Source organism: Mytilus californianus, unplaced genomic scaffold, assembly GCF_021869535.1.
Source record: "Mytilus californianus isolate M0D057914Y unplaced genomic scaffold, xbMytCali1.0.p SCAF_6, whole genome shotgun sequence".
Lineage (NCBI taxonomy): Eukaryota > Metazoa > Mollusca > Bivalvia > Mytilida > Mytilidae > Mytilus > Mytilus californianus.
This window is the reverse complement of record NW_026262712.1, coordinates 97,458,206-97,481,932: the sequence shown is the minus strand read 5'-3', so window position 1 is coordinate 97,481,932 and position 23,727 is coordinate 97,458,206. Positions and strand designations below refer to the sequence as shown.

Here is a 23,727-nt window from a genome sequence, read left to right as displayed (position 1 = left end):
GAAATTAACATTACAAAAAATGTTGACTTTTTTTTCAAGTAGTCACTGAACCATGAAAATGAGGTCAAGGACAATGGACATATGACAGACGGAAACTTCGTAACATAAGGCATCTATATACAAAGTATGAAGCATCCAGGTCTTCTAGCTTCTAAAATATAAAGCTTTTAAGAAGTTAGCTAACGCTGCCGCCACCGGATCACTATCCTTATGTCGTGCTTTCTGTGACAAAAGTCGCAGGCTCGACAAAAATCAATGAAATATTCAAAGGATACAATGAAGCTAGCCATATGAAATATTTTTTTGTATGTTGTGCACCTCTTTTCTCCTTTCAGTGGCAGGGGCTATGTTATATGGTTGGCTGTATCATAACTTGTGATAGGATATAGTTATGCAGTGTTAAATGCCAGTCCCAATGGGACACAGATCCCCAGGCAACCCCAAATTGATAGGGATAAAATAATTAAATTATTTCACTCAATCTCAACAACAGGACAAAAGTGAAGGAAATCAATCTAAGCATACTAGATTATTTAAGTATGTGATATGTGATAAATATTCAAAAGTGAGATTATTTGATCAAATCTAGCCTTATGATACAATTTCTTGAAAAAGTATTAAAGCAAAATTGAGCTCTTCTACAACATATGGGCAAATGTCTAATTTTCCATTAATAAAGTCCAATAATTCTGGAAAGCCAAAACTTGAATTTGCCAAAAGCGAAGTGAGCTTTCTGTAAATTACACTCATACAAAATAAAAGGGAAGCACTTGAGGCCAGAGCTGAGGGAAGATATATTCGGTTGTCAAAAGTATACCGGTAAAATAAAACATATGGAATCTTATTTATTATATAACAGTGATATTGCTTTGATAAAAAATTTCATGAAAACAACTGAGTCAATAATCTGAATTTTTTACTAAATATTGCAACATTTCACTTATGCACATTTTAATGTTTATGAGTCTGTCATATTTAAAAATCCTCTTTTTACTACACTTTGGAGCCCATAGTCTGCTAAAGCTTCATTTATTTAATCCTGCATTAGTTCAACGAAAATGTCTGCTAATAATCACTTTAACCACCTGAGTTATTTGGTGGGGTTACCATTCTGTACATGAATATATCTCTCTTAATAAATTTCGTATATCTTCTGACACGATGTGTTGTGTACTGAAAAAAGAAAATATTTTGTTATTAAATTAAAGTTTGTTAATTCAATCAAGACGTAATGAAGAATGATAATTATAATATATTGTATTTCATTGTTATGGCCATCTATGACCCCAATACAGTCTGCTTAAGTCATTCTCTAATCTGAAAATAATGACAAATTCATTAAAACACTTCATTAGGATATAATGCACATCTTGTAAGAGTTACTTCCCTTGTATTGTTTTTAATCATTTAAATTAATTTTAAATTACTGTACCCTTCATTCTTGAAATTAGGTTTTAAATCCAAATGAAACAATATTGACATTTATACAGCATAGATAATAGAATAAAATCTTTAAACTTTTAAAAGTATACCATTTGGCCTTAAAGTCTGAATGATTCCTTGGCCTATATCCTATAAATTTTAAGTTCCAATCCCAATTTATTACATTGGCAACTTTCATGTCTGACTGTTAAATGCAGAATATTTTCAGTCTGTTTCCTTATGAAAACAGTTTAAATACCATGTATATTATGTTTTTGTTTCATATTTGGGGGATTGAAATCATAGCACATTGTCAATAACCCACTTTTGTAACCCTATTAAAACAGACAATTTCGGATTACTTACCCTTAATATATTGCAGTCCTATTGTTTTCTGTTAATAAAAATAATTTTGCTTTCAACATCACTGGACATTCCATTTGATTACTGTTTTCTTGTTGTGTGTACAGAATATCATACATGTACAAGTATTTTTGTTTGAATAAAAAACTCCTCTGTTTTGAATTTTTGATCCATAGTGAACATCTTTCTCCATCCTGTAAATATAAAGGAAATTTACATACAATTACTATTAATGTTTATTTACTAAATTATTCAAAGCAAAATTAAACTTTGCATTGTTATTATCAACACATGAATACAAATTTGCCGAATAAATAACCAAGAAAATACAAGTATTTATTAAGTATTATAGATAATTATGGCAATGCCCCCAGCATTTTTGCTCAATACATGTACATAAAAGTTTCAGACAAAGAAAACATTTCAAAAGTCTTGAAAAATAATTTTTAGGTTTAACAAGGAGCAAATTTATGTTATACCAAACCTTTTGATAACATTTTTATATTTAATAGTTTGCATAAACATCATAAGATCATAACATGTCTATTGTACAATGCAAGCTGAAATTTTATACATTTTGGGGGCACTCAAAACCCAGTTTTATTTTAATTTAAATCCTGGAACCACCACTGTTATGACTGTATTGTCACTAAATTGACACCTTGAATTTGACTATATTAATGAAGTTTGAGAAAGTAATATTGTTAATGGATTATCATTTCTAATTAGATTGTTTATATAATCATTGGAAGATTATAACATGTCAGATATAACATGTATAAAGAAATTGTAAATTAATTAGTTTCCGGGGATTCATGTATTGCAAAGCAGCATGTGTACAAGCTTTTCAAATGGGTGGGTGATTGGTTAATTTCAATGTGTAAATTTCTTTTATAATTTTAGAGTTATGATTTAGAGGATGGCTATCTTAATTAATTTTTTTATGGGAAAGATCTGGTACATGTCCATGTAATCATGGTGATAACCGAACATAAAATAAACATTGCTCTGACAAGAGTGCTGACACAGGATGAACATGAATATTCTGTCCAATAAAAAGGAAAGAACAATTGTGTACAGATTGAAAAAAAATTAATAAGCCATAATAGTAAAATAAGAAGATGAATATAATGTCCCCTTAAATTCCTCCTACCCACCCACCCACATAAAAATAAAAATTTTCGTATGAGTATGGATAGTGAACCCCCCATTGACAGAAACAAGTGCTTGTGATTGATTTCCCTTTGTATTATATATGTTAATATAGTAATGAAAGTCTTTTTAAATATTAAATTTTGGTGTATATGAAATGGGACGCCTCTGATTTGATACTGGACTTTTGAGTTGAATTTGAGACGGTCAGCAAAATTCGTGTGTATTTGGGGGAGAAATTACCCCCTTTTTAGAGAACTTACAGTCGGCATTACACGTGATCATCCGTGCTTTCAAATTTGATTAATTTTGGTCCGCATTTGCTGTTAGAGGTTCACAATGTTCTATTATCTGAGCACGAAGTGATAGCGTGAATATTTTCCAGGGAGATTGTGAAGAACACTTTGAACAGTTTGAAAACGGATGTTGACAACTTGTGTGGGTATAATATTCCCGGAGACAAGGACGGATACCTAAGACCGAAATCCGAATATAATTCACCAGTGGTTGGTGTAAATAGTGTATTCAATATATGTTAAGAAATGATGAAAAATGGGATTTCAATTTTCATGTTTCATATAATTTTACACTTTATTTTTGCCGTTTAAATCATTTTTTGGGATTCCACTTTTTTTGAAAATAATTAACTTGGTATAACTGAAATAATCCTTTACCTTTTATGTTGTGTGGCATTAAGTTTTAGCATCCAAGAATGTCATAAATGCATCTTTACAGCATGGAATGCCAAATCCAACGTCAAACAATGGCCGCTATTACGTGTTGACAACGTCGTCTAATGAACCGTATCACTGAGCACCGAAATCAATACTCAGGCGCTTCCGGTTGTCCTACTGTTTGCTGAAATTGTTAGTCAACTCCTTCTAGGAGTTATTTTCATTTAATCAGGATTTTTCCAACTTTTGCATTTTGATACGGAAAAAAAGAAAGAAAAAGAAGATTGAGACGAACTGTAAAAGGCAAAAATGAGTAGCAAGACAAGATAAAGAAATATGTCAAATAGCCGAAATTGTCAGTCAACTCCTTTTAGGAGTTATTGCCCTTAAATGAGGAGATTACCCATTTTGTGCATTTTGATAAAAAAAACAAAAGTAGAGTGAAACAAAATAAAAAAAGAGATTTTTAAAAGTCATGAATTATACTATAATCTATTATGGAAGATGAACAATGATCCAGGTGAGCGACAAAGGATGTTTAGAGCCTTTAGTTCGTGTTTCAACGCCTTTAAATGATGACATTGAAATAAATTCACATGATTAATCCAACTTTTTTGTCGCTTAGATTGAATAAAAGAAGATGTAGAGTATTCGTCAATGAGATGGCAACCAAAAGACACAAACAAACTAGAAAATATCGGTATGTCAAAATTGGGTTTGAATTGGCAATTTTCCGGTTTATATTTACAATTTATTAACATTTGTCTCGACTACTGCAGTTTTAATTTTCTCTTGTGTCGTTTATGGCTGAATATATAACACTAAGTCGTTTCTTAATCGTCCTTGACCTCATATTACTTTCTAATCTACAATGTAATTTGTTGTTTCTATATTGGCAAATTGGTTTCCGTAAAACACTTATTTATCACAAGATTGGAAGATTAACTAAAGGCTTGTTGGTTTGAATACCGAATCTTATTTTTCCTAGAATCTTGGATATATGACCGGAGGCAAGCTACAAAACAATGTACGTGACGAATACTTATTGTCATGCATGCAATGTATCTTATAAGTTTGTCAAAATACCGATATTTTTCTTGAAACAAAATGGTGATACGTGTACTGTAAGGTAAATATTTTACAAAAAGACTCTTGCATAGCTATAAACCAGAAAACATTACAAGTCATTTTGGCACTTATCTTCAATATGAATAAAAGAAGGGTTGTGATATTTGTCAACGAGACAGCATCTCATCAATACCAATAACTTAAAGATGAAAATCAAACCTGCTAACCAAAAATAAGGATGGGATTTTCATAATGAAAAATTATTTTATAACATTTTATATATCTTTTGGAAGAGTGGATTAAATTAAGTTATAGAATGATCATTTTGATGTATTTTGGAAGAACGATTTTTGGATAGGGTGATTCTGTTTTGGTTTACATATTGGACTGTTTTTATGACTACTGTCTTTATGACTACTGTCTTTATGACCTGTCTTTATGACTACTGTCTTTATGACTACTGTCTTTATGACCTGTCTTTATGACTACCTTTATGACTACTGTCTTTATGGCTACTGTCTTTATGACTACTGTCTTTATGACCTGTCTTTATGACTACTGTCTTTATGACTACTGTCTTTATGACTACTGTCTTTATGACTACTGTCTTTATGACTACTTTATGACTACTGTCTTTATGACTACTGTCTTTATGACTACTGTCTTTATGACCTGTCTTTATGACTACTGTCTTTATGACTACTGTCTTTATGACCTGTCTTTATGACTACTGTCTTTATGACTACTGTCTTTATGACTACTGTCTTTATGACTACTAAATTGATTATGACTTCATCAAACAGTTTTAAAGCTTTTTTCCAAAGAAATGGATAATATGAACATTATTCAATAATTCAACGGATTTAAAAGAAAAGTGCAGGCATTAATCTATTGTTAAAAACCACATTTTTACCTAGATGTTTCTTTCTGTCCCTTTGAATCGCTGCCACATTGACCTAGTATCCTCCCATCTTTTTTTGTATGCAGAATATGTTCACATTGTATAATAATTAGATGCAGTTCAATGAATGTAGTCGCGTTTTTATGGGTTAAAATTTAAAAAAAATATATCGCGCAGTGTTAGTATTGGTAGTGTGTCAGATTAAAATTTTCTGAATTTTAAATTTTAAATTTCAAATTAGTGATGATACATTGATGCGACTTTATCACCCTGCTCAGTAACAGATGATAATCTGTGTATATATATATATATATATATATATATATATATATTGTTTTCAATTTAGACTTGTATATATATATATATATATATATATATAATGAACCATTCGGCACGCTGCTTGATGCGACTTTATCACCCTGCTCAGTAACAGATGATAATCTGTGTATATATATATATATATTGTTTTCAATTTAGACTTGTATATATATATATATATATATATATATAATGAACCATTCGGCACGCTGTGAAGATTTTTGGATCGTTCACTGCGCTCACGCCATAAAAGGGTCCACATTGAATATTTCAATGGCAATGTGCAGAAAACCAGGTAAACTATACAAATTCGGCAAACAGAACTACAAACGTGTAGAATACGCGTCAATATTGCCTCGAACTTCACCAATTATACTTTAAATTTCCATTTCTCGAAACTCGGTGCAACAACTACTTTATAATCTGTTATTGCAACTGAAATGTTTGTTTTATTGATGCAGAATTTAAAAAGAGATCACCTATTTTTGTTAAGTACAAATAATTGATTCTCGCAAACATTTTGAACAGACATGCCGATAATGACAATATAATCATAACGTCGTGACTGCAGTGTGCAGAAACAAAACAAAAACATCGATTTCCATGTTCCTGCTTTTTAACAGATTTCTAACCTTAGGTTAGCAATTTCTACGAAAATGACTGCTTAAGGTTTTAACATCATACTTCAAGTGGACAATGTAATATGATCTTGTAAAGATACCGTCAACTCTGTAAGCAATGTTTAACCAAGACTGATTGACAACAGATATACAGTCGTTGATAAACATTTGAATTACAGATTTATCTCAATCAAAGCACTTTGCAATGACGGTAAAAGCTGAAGCTACAAGTTGTACACCTGACAAATAAGTGATTGATCAGTCAGACTATTGATCTTCTGTATAAAGATGAACAAAAATTGTTACCGCAGATTGTTTGATGCTAAACTATTTAAGGTCCTTAATCCAAACCAAAAATACAAATGTAAGTAGTTTTTCTGTATGGCGTCTGTCTGATAAATCTAAAAAAATCCAGCATTAAGTCATGACCAAATAGCCAAACAACAGATTCGTGTCTGAAATCATTATATCTGAGATCATATGTAACGAAGATATTCAAACATAAGTCTTTTTGGGTGATGACGGCAAACGAAGGAGAGGACAACACGAATGTATTTATGTCATAAAAAAAAGTGTGAAAAGTCAATGTCAAATGTGAAAAGTCAATGTCAAATGTGAAAAGTCAATGTCAAATGTGAAAAGTCAATGTCAAACAGGAACACATGACTGAGCAAATGTCTTTTACTGACTATATACAAGCACTTTTAACGGGCAAGTTGTGTGTTAAACCATGTTTAACGACTCATGAAATCTTCTACTTATATGACAGTAATTCGCAGTTCTTGAATGATTTACTTTTAAAACTCGCAATATATCATGAATGAGTCATTTGAAAGGGTTGGAAAAGTATAAAGAATAATTATGGAAAATAAAAGAATTGGGTATTGTAATACTGAATACAAAAAATGTACGAGAATAAAGAAATCATGTAAAAACAGATAATCTACTAGTAAAATAATGTAAAAAGAATTTTACAGAATAAGCGTTATTTTTTCAAGATAAAGAAAACTGTCCTAAAAAATTTACGAATACAGAAATGAATGACCCTCATCCAGACCCTCACATACTACTTTTAAAATACGAAAAATATGTAATCGGTTGAAGATCAGGGAAATACGGTTGCAATAATTTCTGTTAAACAACAATTTCAGTAACTTATATCCAAAATAGTATTCTTGCAACGAGCACGATATGTAGACTAGAAAAACAAGATGGAGTCAATAGGATATGCTTACTAAAAGAAAGTAGAACAATTTATATAAATGACAGTATATGGTTTTAGCATAGAGTAAATGTAAAATATAAGTATAGAAGATGATGGGAAATCGTTATTTAAGATGCCGATGCTTGATAAAGGGACATCCAGAAATGTGATTTGCAATGATAAGTTACATACCCAACTATATCAGTCCTATTCAGGACCGATAACTCTGTCGATAAATATTGTCGGGTATACAATGTTGTTGAAATCAGAGCAATTGTATTATATGTCTCTGTTGAAATGTATACAATCACAAATTTTTTTACACAAGTTTAACTTTATATCGATTTATTGAATGCCTGGATTTTGCTTAAAATATTGAATTAAAAAAATAAATAATAAAATCATATTCAATGAAATCTCGTTTAATTTTTTACGAAATAATACAAAATCCATTTAAATTAAAATTTTAATCAAAATATTTGTTATTAGTTTGATTATCTTTTAAAGCAAAAATATTTTTTTTAAAAGATTTTTTTTTAAAATATTCATATTTTCTTAAAGTTTATTATGATACATACTTCTTCTGGTTTGACACGGGGAAGAGAAGATATTTATTTGTACAGTTATGAAAACTTTTGTATATCACAAAATTTAAACTCTGGTAATACATGTATACACAGGATGTTTAATGTCACCTGGTTGCTTTTGGTTTGCACGTCTACCTGACAATATATTGTTATGTAACATTACATCCAAAGTCAGAGTTCACCTGTTCGTCAAGTGATGGGATTTTGAAGGTATGGAATATTTATCTATAATAATTGTTGGGATTTTTTTCTCTCTTGGGACGTAAATATTTTTTTGTTCTAAAAGGAATGTATAAATATATTTCTAAAGAAAGATAAATTATACAGAAAACAGCAAAAAAACCTTTTAAAAAAAAGAAGAGAAAAAATTTTATTATAAATTTTATTGTTAACTATTTTCTGGTAACAGTATATCCTGGATATCTGTCAAAATAAAATGTTCCCGTGTCACACTTAAAATAATATTTTTTTAATCAATAGTAAATTTTGAAATCAATCATATCGAAATATCACCAAAGAAAATAACAGAAACATCAGAGATTCAACATGAAAATTAAATTAAATCAAGGAAAGTCTTACTATACAAATCCTCGATTTGATGCAACATTTCCATATACATCATCCGCCATTTTGAAAAATCCCGAAATATTCACTTTTTTAAATCGATTTTTGACCGAAATTGCCCAGAAATTAAACTGTTTTAAATAGTATTTTTCGCCAGATATATGTTTGAATATACTTAATCGATTTGCAAAGTTTAATTTTTATTAACGGAATTTCTTTATTTGTTATACAAGTAGACATGGGTATCGGTACATTTAGCATTGAGTCAACGGAGAAATAACGAGAAAAAGTACATGTTTTTACGATTCTCCAGTGACAGAATTTAATCAAAAATTAAACTGTTAGGACCAACATTGTTTGATAGAAATATGTTTGAATATCAAGGATTGATTTGCAAAAGTTAGAAAACGGGTCAGGTTCATGAGAAAACTAAACTTTATTGAAGCACCTATGCATTTTATATGGGGCAATATAATACAAAATGGCGGCTAGTATACGTCACAAAAGTCACGTGATGTCTGACTTAGTTGGATATGAGTCCGAGCTTTCTAACATCATTTGAGGTTTTGATATGAGTAATGATTTATTATATTGTGTACGTCTTTTGTCGTTCTATATGACTTTTATCTGATTTATCTTCATGCGAAAGTATTCTGTTTAGAAGCTACATATAGGGTATCATGTCATTTTACTCTTATGTATATCTAACATCGAATTGATCATACATATAATTGCTTTATAAAACATCTTTCCAAATCAATATTTCCTTTTCTTGTTTTGTTTATTCGTTTTTCTGTCTGATTTCAAAATACGTTTTGAAAAAAACATTTGTGAAAAAAGCCCATTTTAATAAATTTATCCAACCCCCAAATCAATAAAAATTACTAAGAAAATGCATTGATTTTTCGTAAGAGCTACATTTACACATATTTATTCAAGGAGGGTAAACTATTCATATTAATCATTTGTCAACTATCGGGATTATGATATACCGTCAACGCTATTGGAAATAGTCAATACTTGTATAAACCTGTCATATGTCGATTGTCTTCTCTCAAATTCGGCAGTGTTTTCTATGTCATGCAGTGTGAACTTGCTAAGGCCTATACATCGGCAATGTTTCCTATGTCGGTATGTATTCGCCATAGTCGCGAAGTTCAGTAGTGTTTACTATGTCATGCAGTGTTTTTTCGCCAAAACCGTGAAGTTCGGCAGTGTTTTATGTCAGTGTGTATTCGTCCAAGTTTGGTCTTGTTTACTATGTCACGCAGTGTGTCTTCGCCCAAGTCGCGAAGTTCGTTAGTGTTTACTACGTCATGCATTGTGCCCTTTCACAAGTCGGGAGTTTCGGTAGTGTTTACTATGTCATGCAATGTGTCTTCGCTCAAGTTGTGAAGTTCGGTAGTGTTTTCTATGTCAGTGTGTTTCGCCATAGTCGCGAAGTTCGTTAGTGCATACTATGTCACGCAGTGTGTTTTCTCTCAAGTCGAGAAGTTCGGCAATGTTTCTTTCTTATGTCAGTGTATCTTCGTTCAGGTTTTTTCTTGTTAACTGTGTCACGCAGTGTGTCTTCGCCCAAGTCGCGAAGTTTGTTAGTGTTTACTGCGTCGTGCAGTGTGCCCTTTCACAAGTCGGGAGGTTCGTTGATGTTTACTATGTCATTCAGTGCGTCTTCGCTAAAGTTGTGAAGTTCGGCGGTGTTTTCTACGTCAGTGTGTTTTTCTCAAGTCGTGAACTTCGTTAGTGTTTACTATGTCATGCAGTGTGTCTTTGCTAAAGTCGAGAAGTTCGACATTGTTTTCTATGTCGGTGTGTATTCGCCTTCGTCGCGAAGTTGGGTATTGTTTACTAAGTCATGCAGTGTGTCTTTGCTAAAGTCGAGAAGTTCAGCAGTGTTTTCTTTTCATGTCAGTGTGTCTTTTTCCAAGCCGTAAAGTTCGACGGTGTTTACTATATCAGATATGTGGTTGTCTTTGTTTTTGTTGACGTCATTTATTTACAATTAACATTTTTGTAGTATTTTTTCGTCAGATTGTGACCGTGTGATAGTGTACATTAAAAATACGACTCGGCATGTCGGTTAAATTAATACCAGGTGATAAACATATGACATCAACATAACATTGTCAAGAATATATATTCAATAGTTACAGGCGTAAAACACCAATCAATCAATCGACTGGTGCTACTTTATCCTTGAATTACTTAACCTTTAAATGACCTTGTATAAACTTATCTTTCATGTATCCAATTGATTGTGTTCAAAGCCATGAAAATATTCAATTATCGTAAATTTCTATTCCCGCAGCAGTTTTACAGAACTAGCAATTAATTTGGTAGAACTAGACTAAATTGACCATTTCTCGGTATAATTGTTATCTTTCTAGTCATGTCAATGTACTATAAATCATGTTTTTATATGATTAAGTCAAACGAGCGCTCATATTAAGCATTACAATGAACCAGACATTTTATAACTACATGTAAAACAGATAATTGTTGGCTAATAATACATTTGGTTCGGTACGATTCGCGGGTCTTTTTAACGTCATTTGAATGTTCAATGCTGTATACCCATACGTGGATGCATGATCGTCGTCCAGTGGTATGTAAGGAAATAATGATGTGATATGAATATGATCCTTGCCTACAGTATGGCCAACTCTCTGAACTAGATTTTATACGTGCTAATTCATAACGTACTTGTCGGCAGGAAGACATTTCATCCCACTCAAAAACATTATCACATGTAATCCCACTCGAAAACATTATCCTGACTCCGAAACTAATTACTGCGTGCTTAGCGTATTAATTGCAAATAACAATTCTAACGTCTTAGTTTTGACCTAACTAGGATTTGGACCACACAGCTATCTGTACCTTAGGAGGCAAGCAATTATTAAAACAACGAAATGTTAGGGTAACCATATAATTTGTTAACAAAACAATCACTGTAATAAGTAATTATTTTTTATGATTAAATATTTACCTGAAAATAAATTTTGTGATATTGAAATAGATATGTAAATGTCATATTCAAACGATGAATGCCGAAATAACTCAACTGTTGTGAAAATTTGCCTAATTTTGCTTTTACCATTGAAAAAGTTCTACAGAGAATTCACAATTTCTTGTTTTGTTTTTAGATTTAAATTTTTGTCTGAGACAAAGAATACATTGTATATTCATGAATTAAGTTGACAACAGTATATTACAAACACGGTAACATGCAATTTCGATAGCAAAATTAAGAAAATCACGGAATTCCTTATTTCTAATCGTAAACATTTGAACTTAATAGTTTCCTAAACTTTGAAGCACAAACTTTAATGGAATATGCCAAAGGTACAACATTGTGTGCTATTTGGGATGACGATCAACATTGTGTGCTATTTGGGATGACGATCAACATTGTGTGCTATTTGGGATGACGATTAACATTGTGTGCTATTTGGGATGACGATTAACATTGTGTACTATTTGGGATGACGATCAACACTTGCATGATTTATTTATTAATATTCGTTACGCCGCGTGGTGTGCTGGTTTTAAAATTGTAAACTCAAAAGGAAATGTATTAAATATAATATTCAAGATTCGTTATTCTTTAACAAATGAGGAAAAAAAGGAATCGAATTATCACGATTTTTGATTAAATAAAGAAATTCAAAGAATAGCAAATTACAAATATTTTTCATAATTTGTTTATTGGCAGTAGTTTTATAGGACCAATGACCCATGTATACTCAACAGTGGCGGATCCAGAACTTTTTGTAAGGGGGGGGGGGGGGGCACTGACTGACCTAAAGGGGGGGGGGGCCGCTCCAGTCATGCTTCAGTGATTCCCTATATAATCAACCAAATTTTCCCACAAAAAGGGATGGGGGCCCAGCCCCCCCCCCCCCCCCCCCCCCCTGGATCCGCCTATGCTCAATTACGCTTTTGGAAAATAACCATCCCTTTTCTTAATGAATAATATTATAAAAGGAGTTTTATGCATTTTTTGTACATTCTGAGGTGCAAAATTACCATGCTATGTTAGTAAATTAACAGAAGCAGTAGTATGACTTGTAAGCAATTATATATTTGTATTTCTCTAATTCTTCGTCAATTTATCCCTTTCTGCACCCATTGTATAAAAAAAAATTAATCAACGTGTGGTTCGTTTGATCTCAGTTCTTTATTGGTTAAAATCCGATTATGACGTCGAATTTTCTTATTTTCCTCTGAATTTCCTATTGTGACGGCATGAAAAAAGGCGACCATGCCTGATGACGTCACATAGAAAGAACACATCTTTTTGCAGATCATTCGAAAAGAAGGAATAAATTTGCTTGCGTGTTGTTTGAAAATCATTAGAGAAACAGATTCCACCACCAAACCTCCTGTAATACGATATTTATCCACTCTCGACAGTTAAATTTTAAATATTTTTTTAAAACGCTCGGCGAGCCTCGCGTTTTAAATTTGGAAAATTTAACTGTCTCGAGTGGATAAATATCGTATCACACTCGATGCAGTGGTAGAATCTATATTTCTCTAATTTTTCGTCAATTTATCCCTTTCTGCACCCATTGTATAAAAAAAATTTAATCAACGTGTGGTTCGTTTGATCTCAGTTCTTCATTGGTTCAAATCCGATTATGACGTCGAATTTTCTTGCTTTCCTCTGAATTTCCTATTGTGACGGCATGAAAAAAGGCGACCATGCCTGATGACGTCACATAGAAAGAACACATCTTTTTGCAGATCATTCGAAAAGAAGGAATAAATTTGCCTGCGTATTGTTTGAAAATCATTAGAGAAACAGATTCCACCACCAAATCTCGTGTAATACGATATTTATCCACTCTCGACAGTTAAATTTTAAATATTTAAAACGCACGGCGAGCCTCACGTTTTAAATTTGAAAATTTAACTGTCTCGAGTGGATAAATATCGTATCACACTCGATGCAGTGGTAGAATCTATATTTATTGTAAGTTATCAGTACTAATCGACTGCTTGAATCTCTTGTATCGTCCATGTGTTGTTTAAGGAATGACAACTATCAAAATGACTCTATTTTGACTTCGACCAAATGCCAGAACAACTTCTTTGATTACTCGATCGTGAGCTCTCCAATTTCATACTTTATTTGGCCTTTTTATCCTTTTTGATTTTAGCTTCACTGATGAGTCTTTTGTAGACGAAAAGCACGTCTTACGTACAAATTTTTTTTTATCCTGATATTTATGATGAGCTTATTTATAACACATTTTCGTTTTACATGTTATGCTCAGGTGCTTTTCTTGAATTCTCAAGTGGGAATAACTGTATATTTCAATAAAAAATGCATTATTCTGTTTTGATGGTTTGTCATAAACTCTGCATGGCTGTGTAATATGTGCATGTTTCGTGACGATAACAATTATATTTAAATGGTTATTCACATCAGGACATTACTACAGCGCAATCTGCCAGATTCCAAGGGACATAACTTATTAGATAAAATGTCATAAGATGTTACGAAACTTTGTTAGAGTGCACATGATTGATTGCTGTTTACTTTACCCTAATGGACGAACATAATCAACTTGAACAAGACATATTGCTGAAGTTACAAATCGTACGTGATACGCGCTTAAAGTGTGATAGATATGTCCTATTTTTGTGTATACATATGAAGAGTGTAACACGAAGACGTATGTCCAAGTATAACAGTAAAGTCCCAACATTTTGCTACATTAATGGTTCCTCACCAATACAAAATACAGACTATTGATAGCCATTAGCAGTTTTAAGATTATTAGGGTATCAAATGTGACTACTGTAAAATATCTGAAACAAATACATAAACAAATCTATTTCTTGTGGAGCTTGTTACATCTATTTTTGGTGTGAAGACTGTTATAACTGTCGTCAGATTTGATACTTCGTACTTTTTACTTGTGATTTTATGAGATTGTCTTTGTCATCCCTTTTGTCAGACATTTCAATTAAGAATTTGATAAGAAATGTCAAGAGAAAGTGAATTCTTATAACAGCTACAAATTAAGTTATACGATCTGGTGATGTGTAATATATTGTTGTTATGCGCTGTCAAGCAATGTAGACATGTTAATTAAATACATAAATAGCTGTCATATTGCATGATGCTGATGTTCTTTTCAATACTGAAAAGGACGGAAATGTCATCAAACGAGGCATATGAAGTGAAGCGCAAGGAGATATTAGGTGAAGCATGGGTGTGATATAAAGTGAAGAACGGGGATGATATCAAGTAAAACACGGGTGTGATATCAAGTGACGCACGAGGATGATATCAAGTGAGGCACATGGGTGATATTAAGTAAAGCACGAGGACTGGATGACATAAAGTGAAACACATGGGTGATATGAAGTGAAGGACGGGGGATGATATCAATTGGAACACGTGGGGGATATGAAGTGAAGCACTGGGGAAGACATCAAGTGGAGCACGTGGGTGATATGAAGTGAAGCACGATGCCGGATGATATCATCTCCACTGGACAACTAGGAAATATCGTTTTTGTTATTTAATTGGGTCTGACAACACTCTATGCAATAATAATTTGAATGCATCTATTGTAAAGTCTGCAAAAATATCCTTACAAAATATAAATACAAAGATTACAGGGTTTGCACCATGACAATACGGATTGTAATACAATTATTACATTAAGTCAATGGCACATGTGTTGTGGTAACCACATGACGAACTGATTATAAATGAATCCTGGTTTCATTAATAAATTCAAAATTTGTAGAACATAATCACAACTTTTCGTTTAATTGAAAATCTGTGTTTCTCATTCCTTTTTTTTTTTATCTCGCATAAGCGAAATTTTACACGTCTTGGACGTCTATTAACAAACTATGATAGGGAGCCATTTTCAGGTTTAATTTCTTGCAATTGGACAGAATATGACAATATTTGGACATGTCGTATAAACACTGAAAACCCTCGGCTTCTATTCGGGCTTTAAACGCTTTGAAAATGTGAGCTGCCATTATTAAATCTATAAATAGAGTATACATCTGTATTTTAAAAGATAATTCACTTCAAGGTCGGAGAATTGAGTGTTTCTTCGATGATACCTTCGAGGACTAAAAGTAAATCATATGTAATTTCATGGTTGAACTAACATATTACATTTAATAGTGTCAAATTAACGGTATTAGATTACATTATAGACTATCTTTTTGAAAACATATTTCTGAAATAATATCGATTGCAGTTTTTGTCGTGAGAATCTAATTTGCAGTTTCCTCATGATTCGATCTTCATACAGTGAAAGACTTCTACAATTTATTCTTTACGAGAACAACTACAATAATGCTGTTTTCCTCGTTCGGTTTATCAAGTATCGAATCTTTTAAACCATGTAAGGTTACAACGTTAATAAATCCGTTGAAAGAACATTTTAGAAACATTTTTCTTTAACATATTTCTTACATGTATATCGATAATAAAAGAAGTCTGGCCAAACAGTAAGTAATTTCCGGTATAAAGACTTCTATTTTTCAGTTTTTAGAAAAATAGGAAAGGCAATCACCAATTTGCAAGGCAGTTTGCCTTAGAATTTTTTGGATAAATACATACGATTTTACCCTTTTCCTCTGAAAGATATGCATTTTGATTAAACGAGTTCTTAATCTATAAAACTATTATTGAAAGAATAATAGCACTCACATTACTGATGACAATTTCATTTCTAATGATGACAATTTCATTTCTAATAGTACTAAACATTACTGGTGACAATTTCATTTCTAATAGTACTAACATTACTGGTGACAATTTCATTTCTAATAGTACTAACATTACTGGTGACAATTTCATTTCTAATAGTACTAACATTACTGGTGACAATTTCATTTCTAATAGCACTAACATTACTGATGACAATTTCATTTCTAATGATGACAATTTCATTTCTAATAGTTCTAAACATTACTGGTGACAATTTCATTTCTAATAGTACTTACATTACTGGTGACAATTTCATTTCTAATAGTACTAACATTACTGGTGACAATTTCATTTCTAATAGTACTAACATTACTGGTGACAATTTCATTTCTAATAGTACTTACATTACTGGTGACAATTTCATTTCTAATAGTACTAACATAACTGATTACAATTTTATTTCTAATAGTACTAACATTACTGGTGACAATTTCATTTCTAATAGTACTAACATTACTGGTGACAATTTCATTTCTAATAGTACTAACATTACTGGTGACAATTTCATTTCTAATAGTACTAAGTTGAACATTACTGGTGACAATTTCATTTCTAATAGTACTAAGTTGAACATTACTGGTGACAATTGCATTTCTAATAGTACTTACATTACTGGTGACAATTTCATTTCTAATAGTACTAACATTACTGGTGACAATTTCATTTCTAATAGTACTAACATTACTGGTGACAATTTCATTTCTAATAGTACTAACATAACTGATTACAATTTTACTTCTAATAGTACTAACATTACTGGTGACAATTTCATTTCTAATAGTACTAACATTGCTGGTGACAATTTCATTTCTAATAGTACTAACATTACTGGTGACAATTTCATTTCTAATAGTACTAAGTTGAACATTACTGGTGACAATTTCATTTCTAATAGTACTAAGTTGAACATTACTGGTGACAATTTCATTTCTAATAGTACTCACATTACTGGTGACAATTTCATTTCTAATAGTACTAACATAACTGATTACAATTTTATTTCTAATAGTACTAACATTACTGGTGACAATTTCATTTCTAATAGTACTAAAATTACTGGTGACAATTTCATTTCTAATATAACTAACATTACTGGTGACAATTTCATTTCTAATAGTACTAACACTACTGATGACAATTTCATTTTGCTTTGTTACACTTTGCCAACAACACAGCAATTTTGTTTTGAAAATGCCAATAAACATCACTAGCTTTAACTTAACCTATGAATTCGTAGCAGCACATCGTTTACTTGGTATTCATTATTTGTAACTAAACTTAAAAATGTCGAATTTAGTAGAAAATCCCATCTGCTCAACTTACCTATTGGCTTTTGCTCATCCGAACATTTTTTTTCATCACAATAGGTTTGATAAATTAAGTGTAGGAACGGAAGATTTCAGTAGGATAAGTACTTTGAGTTTGCTTTCAGTATTCTTTAATACGTGTTATATTCTGTTATTGATTTTGTGTTTTTGTGACCATTCAGTATTCTTTAATACGTGTTATATTCTGTTATTGATTTTGTGTTTTTGTTACCTTGCAGTATTGTTTAACACGTGGTATATTGTGTTATTTATTTTGTGTTTTTGTTACCTTTCAGTATTCATTAATACGTGGTATATTGTGTTATATATTTTGTGTTACCTTTCAGTATTCTTTAATACGTGTTATATTTTGTTATTTATTTTGTGTTACCTTTAAGTATTCTTTAATACGTGTTATATTTTGTTATTTATTTTTTGTTACCTTTCAGTATTCATTAATACGTAGTATATTGTGTTATTTATTTTGTGTTACCTTTCAGTATTCTTTAATACGTGTTATATTTTGTTATTTATTTTGTGTTACCTTTCAGTATTCTTTAATACGTGTTATATTGTGTTATTTATTTTGTGATACCTTTCAGTATTCTTTAATACGTGTTATATTTTGTTATTTATTTTGTGTTTTTGTTACCTTTCAGTATTCTTTAATACGTGGTATATTCTGTTATTTATTTTGTGTTTTTGTTACCTTTCAGTATTCATTAATACGTGGTATATTGTGTTATTTATTTTGTGTTACCTTTCAGTATTCTTTAATACGTGTTATATTTTGTTATTTATTTTGTGTTACCTTTCAGTATTCATTAATACGTTGTATATTGCGTTATTTATTTTGTGTTACCTTTCAGTATTCTTTAATACGTGTTATATTGTGTAATTTATTTTGTGTTACCTTTCAGTATTCATTAATACGTTGTATATTGCGTTATTTATTTTGTGTTACCTTTCAGTATTCTTTAATACGTGTTATATTTTGTTATTTATTTTGTGTTACCTTTCAGTATTCTTTAATACGTGTTATATTGTGTAATTTATTTTTGTGTTACCTTTCAGTATTCATTATTACGTGTTATATTTTGTTATTTATTTTGTGTTTTTGTTACCTTTCAGTATTCTTTAATACGTGTTATATTCTGTTATTTATTTTGTGTTTTGTTACCTTTCAGTATTTTTTAATATGTGGTATATTCTGTTATTTATTTTGTGTTTTTGTTTCACGGTTCAGTATTCTTTAATACGTGGTATATTGTGTTATTTATTTTGGGTTTTTGTTACCTTTCAGTATTCATTAATATGTGGTATATTCTGTTATTTATTTTGTGTTTTTGTTTCACGGTTCAGTATTCTTTAATACGTGGTATATTGTTTTATTTATTTTGTGTTTTTGTTACCTTTCAGTATTCATTAATATGTGGTATATTCTGTTATTTATTTTGTGTTTTTGTTACCTTTCAGTATTCATTAATATGTGGTATATTCTGTTATTTATTTTGTGTTTTTGTTACCTTTCAGTATTCGTTAATATGTGGTATACTCTGTTATTTATTTTGTGTTTTTGTTTCCTTTCAGTATTCTTTAATACGTGTTATATTCTGTTATTTATTTTGTGTTTTTGTTACCTTTCAGTATTCTTTAATACGTGTTATATTCTGTTATTTTTTTGTGTTTTTGTTACCTTTCAGTATTCATTAATATGTGGTATATTCTGTTATTTATTTTGTGTTTTTGTTTCACGGTTCAGTATTCTTTAATACGTGGTATATTGTGTTATTTATTTTGTGTTTTTGTTACCTTTCAGTATTAATTAATATGTGGTATATTCTGTTATTTATTTTGTGTTTTTGTTTCACGGTTCAGTATTCTTTAATACGTGGTATATTCTGTTATTTATTTTGTGTTTTTGTTACCTTTCAGTATTCGTTAATATGTGGTATATTCTGTTATTTATTTTGTGTTTTTGTTTCACGGTTCAGTATTCTTTAATACAAAAATGTACGTGGTATATTGTGTTATTTTTTTTGTGTTTTTGTTACCTTTCAGTATTCATTAATATGTGGTATACTCTGTTATTTATTTTGTGTTTTTGTTACCTTTCAGTATTCATTAATATGTGGTATATTCTGTTATTTATTTTGTGTTTTTGTTACCTTTCAGTAATCATTAATATGTGGTATATTCTGTTATTTATTTTGTGTTTTTGTTTCACGGTTCAGTATTCTTTAATACGTGGTATATTGGGTCATTTATTTTGTGTTTTTGTTACCTTTCAGTATTCATTAATATGTGGTATATTCTGTTATTTATTTTGTGTTTTTGTTTCACGGTTCAGTATTCTTTAATACGTGGTATATTCTGTTATTTATTTTGTGTTTTTGTTACCTTTCAGTATTCATTAATATGTGGTATATTCTGTTATTTATTTTGTGTTTTTGTTACTTTTCAGTATTCATTAATATGTGGTATATTCTGTTATTTATTTTGTGTTTTTGTTTCACGGTTCAGTATTCTTTAATACGTGGTATATTGTGTTATTTATTTTGTGTTTTTGTTACCTTTCAGTATTCATTAATATGTGGTATATTCTGTTATTTATTTTTTGTTTTTGTTACCTTTCAGTATTCATTAATATGTGGTATATTCTGTTATTTATTTTGTGTTTTTGTTACCTTTCAGTATTCATTAATATGTGGTATATTCTGTTATTTATTTTGTGTTTTTGTTTCACGGTTCAGTATTCTTTAATACGTGGTATATTGTGTTATTTATTTTGTGTTTTTGTTACCTTTCAGTATTCATTAATATGTGGTATACTCTGTTATTTATTTTGTGTTTTTGTTTCACGGTTCAGTATTCTTTAATACGTGGTATATTGTGTTATTTTTTTTGTGTTTTTGTTACCTTTCAGTATTCATTAATATGTGGTATACTCTGTTATTTATTTTGTGTTTTTGTTACCTTTCAGTATTCATTAATATGTGGTATATTCTGTTATTTATTTTGTGTTTTTGTTACCTTTCAGTAATCATTAATATGTGGTATATTCTGTTATTTATTTTGTGTTTTTGTTTCACGGTTCAGTATTCTTTAATACGTGGTATATTGGGTCATTTATTTTGTGTTTTTGTTACCTTTCAGTATTCATTAATATGTGGTATATTCTGTTATTTATTTTGTGTTTTTGTTTCACGGTTCAGTATTCTTTAATACGTGGTATATTCTGTTATTTATTTTGTGTTTTTGTTACCTTTCAGTATTCATTAATATGTGGTATATTCTGTTATTTATTTTGTGTTTTTGTTACTTTTCAGTATTCATTAATATGTGGTATATTCTGTTATTTATTTTGTGTTTTTGTTTCACGGTTCAGTATTCTTTAATACGTGGTATATTGTGTTATTTATTTTGTGTTTTTGTTACCTTTCAGTATTCATTAATATGTGGTATATTCTGTTATTTATTTTTTGTTTTTGTTACCTTTCAGTATTCATTAATATGTGGTATATTCTGTTATTTATTTTGTGTTTTTGTTACCTTTCAGTATTCATTAATATGTGGTATATTCTGTTATTTATTTTGTGTTTTTGTTTCACGGTTCAGTATTCTTTAATACGTGGTATATTGTGTTATTTATTTTGTGTTTTTGTTACCTTTCAGTATTCATTAATATGTGGTATACTCTGTTATTTATTTTGTGTTTTTGTTACCTTTCAGTATTCATTAATATGTGGTATATTCTGTTATTTATTTTGTGTTTTTGTTACCTTTCAGTATTCATTAATATGTGGTATATTCTGTTATTTATTTTGTGTTTTTGTTTCACGGTTCAGTATTCTTTAATACGTGGTATATTGTGTCATTTATTTTGTGTTTTTGTTACCTTTCAGTATTCATTAATATGTGGTATATTCTGTTATTTATTTTGTGTTTTTGTTACCTTTCAGTATTCATTAATATGTGGTATATTCTGTTATTTATTTTGTGTTTTTGTTTCACGGTTCAGTATTCTTAAATTCGTGGTATATTCTGTTATTTATATTGTGTTTTTGTTACCTTTCAGTATTCTTTAATTCGTTGTATATTATGTTATTTATTTTGTTACCTATCATATCTTATTTGACGGTTCAGTGTTTTTCCTCTACTTTACTTCACGGTTCAGTGTTTTTCCTCTACTAGTTTTATTGTATGTTCTCTTCTATCATAATCTTATTTCACGGTTCAGTGTTTTTCCTCTACTTTACTTCACGGTTCAGTGTTTTTCCTCTACTAGTTTTATTGTATGTTCTCTTATGCGCGTCTTGTTAGTTTACTGGTCAAAATCAAAAAGAGGAATGGTTAATGACTAAAATAAAACTAATTAAACACCGAGTCAGGAACCTCGTTAATATGTACATGTTATGTCTTAATGCTTTTTCTTCATTTGTATCGTTGGTTTTTTCATTGCAGATCTTTGTTTTCTTATTAGTTGAGACCAAAGACAGAAGATGTAAAAAACATATTCTGGTCACCGTGAGGCCTTCAACTATAAGCAAAAACACGCACCACACAGTTATATTTTAATGGCGTATAAAAACAATTAAGACAGAAAGGGACCAACGACAACCGCTAGCTTACAAGAACGATTAAGCTTATATACATGTAGTGGTAATTGATGAAGCTTTGTGTTGTGGCGACGCTTAAAGCTTCAAAATTAGTGTTTTTTTATGAAAGTTTACAGATATGGTGATATATAGTGTAGGCTTGAATGGTGATGTACATTGTAGGCTTGAATGGTGATAAACATTGTAGGCTTGAATGGTGATATATATTGTAGGCTTGAATGGTGATATATATTGTAGGCTTGAATGGTGATGTACATTGTAGGCTTGAATGGTGATATATATTGTAGGCTTGAATGGTGATATATATTGTAGACTTGAATGGTGATGTACATTTTAGGCTTGAATGGTGATATATATTGTAGGCTTGAATGGTGATATATATAGTAGGCTTGAATGGTGATGTACATTGTTTAATCGGATAACGCAAAGGCAAAAATGTTAGCTTTTAAAATTATGCATTTTCATAACGTTTTGTGGGTAGCTGTTTACTCTTTTCTGTGTCTGCATTTGCTCCAAATATAGACAGTCGATTGTCACTGTACGCATCTTAAATCTTAACTACGTTAAATGTTGATATAGTTACTGAACATCGAATGTTAAATGCATAAAGAGATTACAAAATGCTAAACAACAGAAAACAGAATGCAAATTAATTGACAATTTTAGATGGAAACTAAAAAGACCCGGATTCTTTGTCAATCTAGTATCTAATTTGCATTAATATGATGTAATTGCAAAAGATTGTAGGATATAATAAAATTGCATTTTGAATATCCAATGCATGGATTTATTTCTGAAATAATGCGTGCATTCCCTGTAGGTTGCAAATGTAATCTTTTCACATGATATATCAGATGTGGACTTCGTAGTAATTTTTGTTCTTTGCATTAAAATTGATAAAAGACCTACACCAATGGTATCTAATGTTGTTTAACTTGACTCCCGACAGTTTCTGTAGAGTCTTAACATTTTAAGCACTTTATTTTTTATTTTAATTTACTTAATGACCACTGATTTCACGGGAAACTACGTAAAGCATCGTACTATTAAAGGAATATGATAATGGATTCGGGATTTTTTAATATAAGAGTGTCTGATTTTAAAGTTATCAAGCTGAAAGACAAATTTTCTTTTTCTTTTTTCCATCACGATCAAACAGTCTTCTATATATT

The 23,727-nt window shown here is 30.5% G+C and overlaps 1 protein-coding gene and 1 long non-coding RNA gene across 2 annotated transcripts in view; one reads left to right on the top strand and one right to left on the bottom strand.

The window, feature by feature from the left end:
• LOC127705390 (DNA damage-regulated autophagy modulator protein 2-like) overlaps positions 1-23,727 on the top strand; it is a 74,740-nt gene that overhangs the window by 15,601 nt on the left and 35,412 nt on the right. The gene's annotated exons all lie outside the window — the stretch shown is intronic.
• Positions 826-3,444, bottom strand: LOC127705391 (uncharacterized). Its single transcript, XR_007983860.1, has 3 exons — positions 3,201-3,444; positions 1,789-1,979; positions 826-1,173 (listed from the first exon to the last, which is right to left on the bottom strand). It is a non-coding gene; the product is annotated as an uncharacterized LOC127705391 (long non-coding RNA).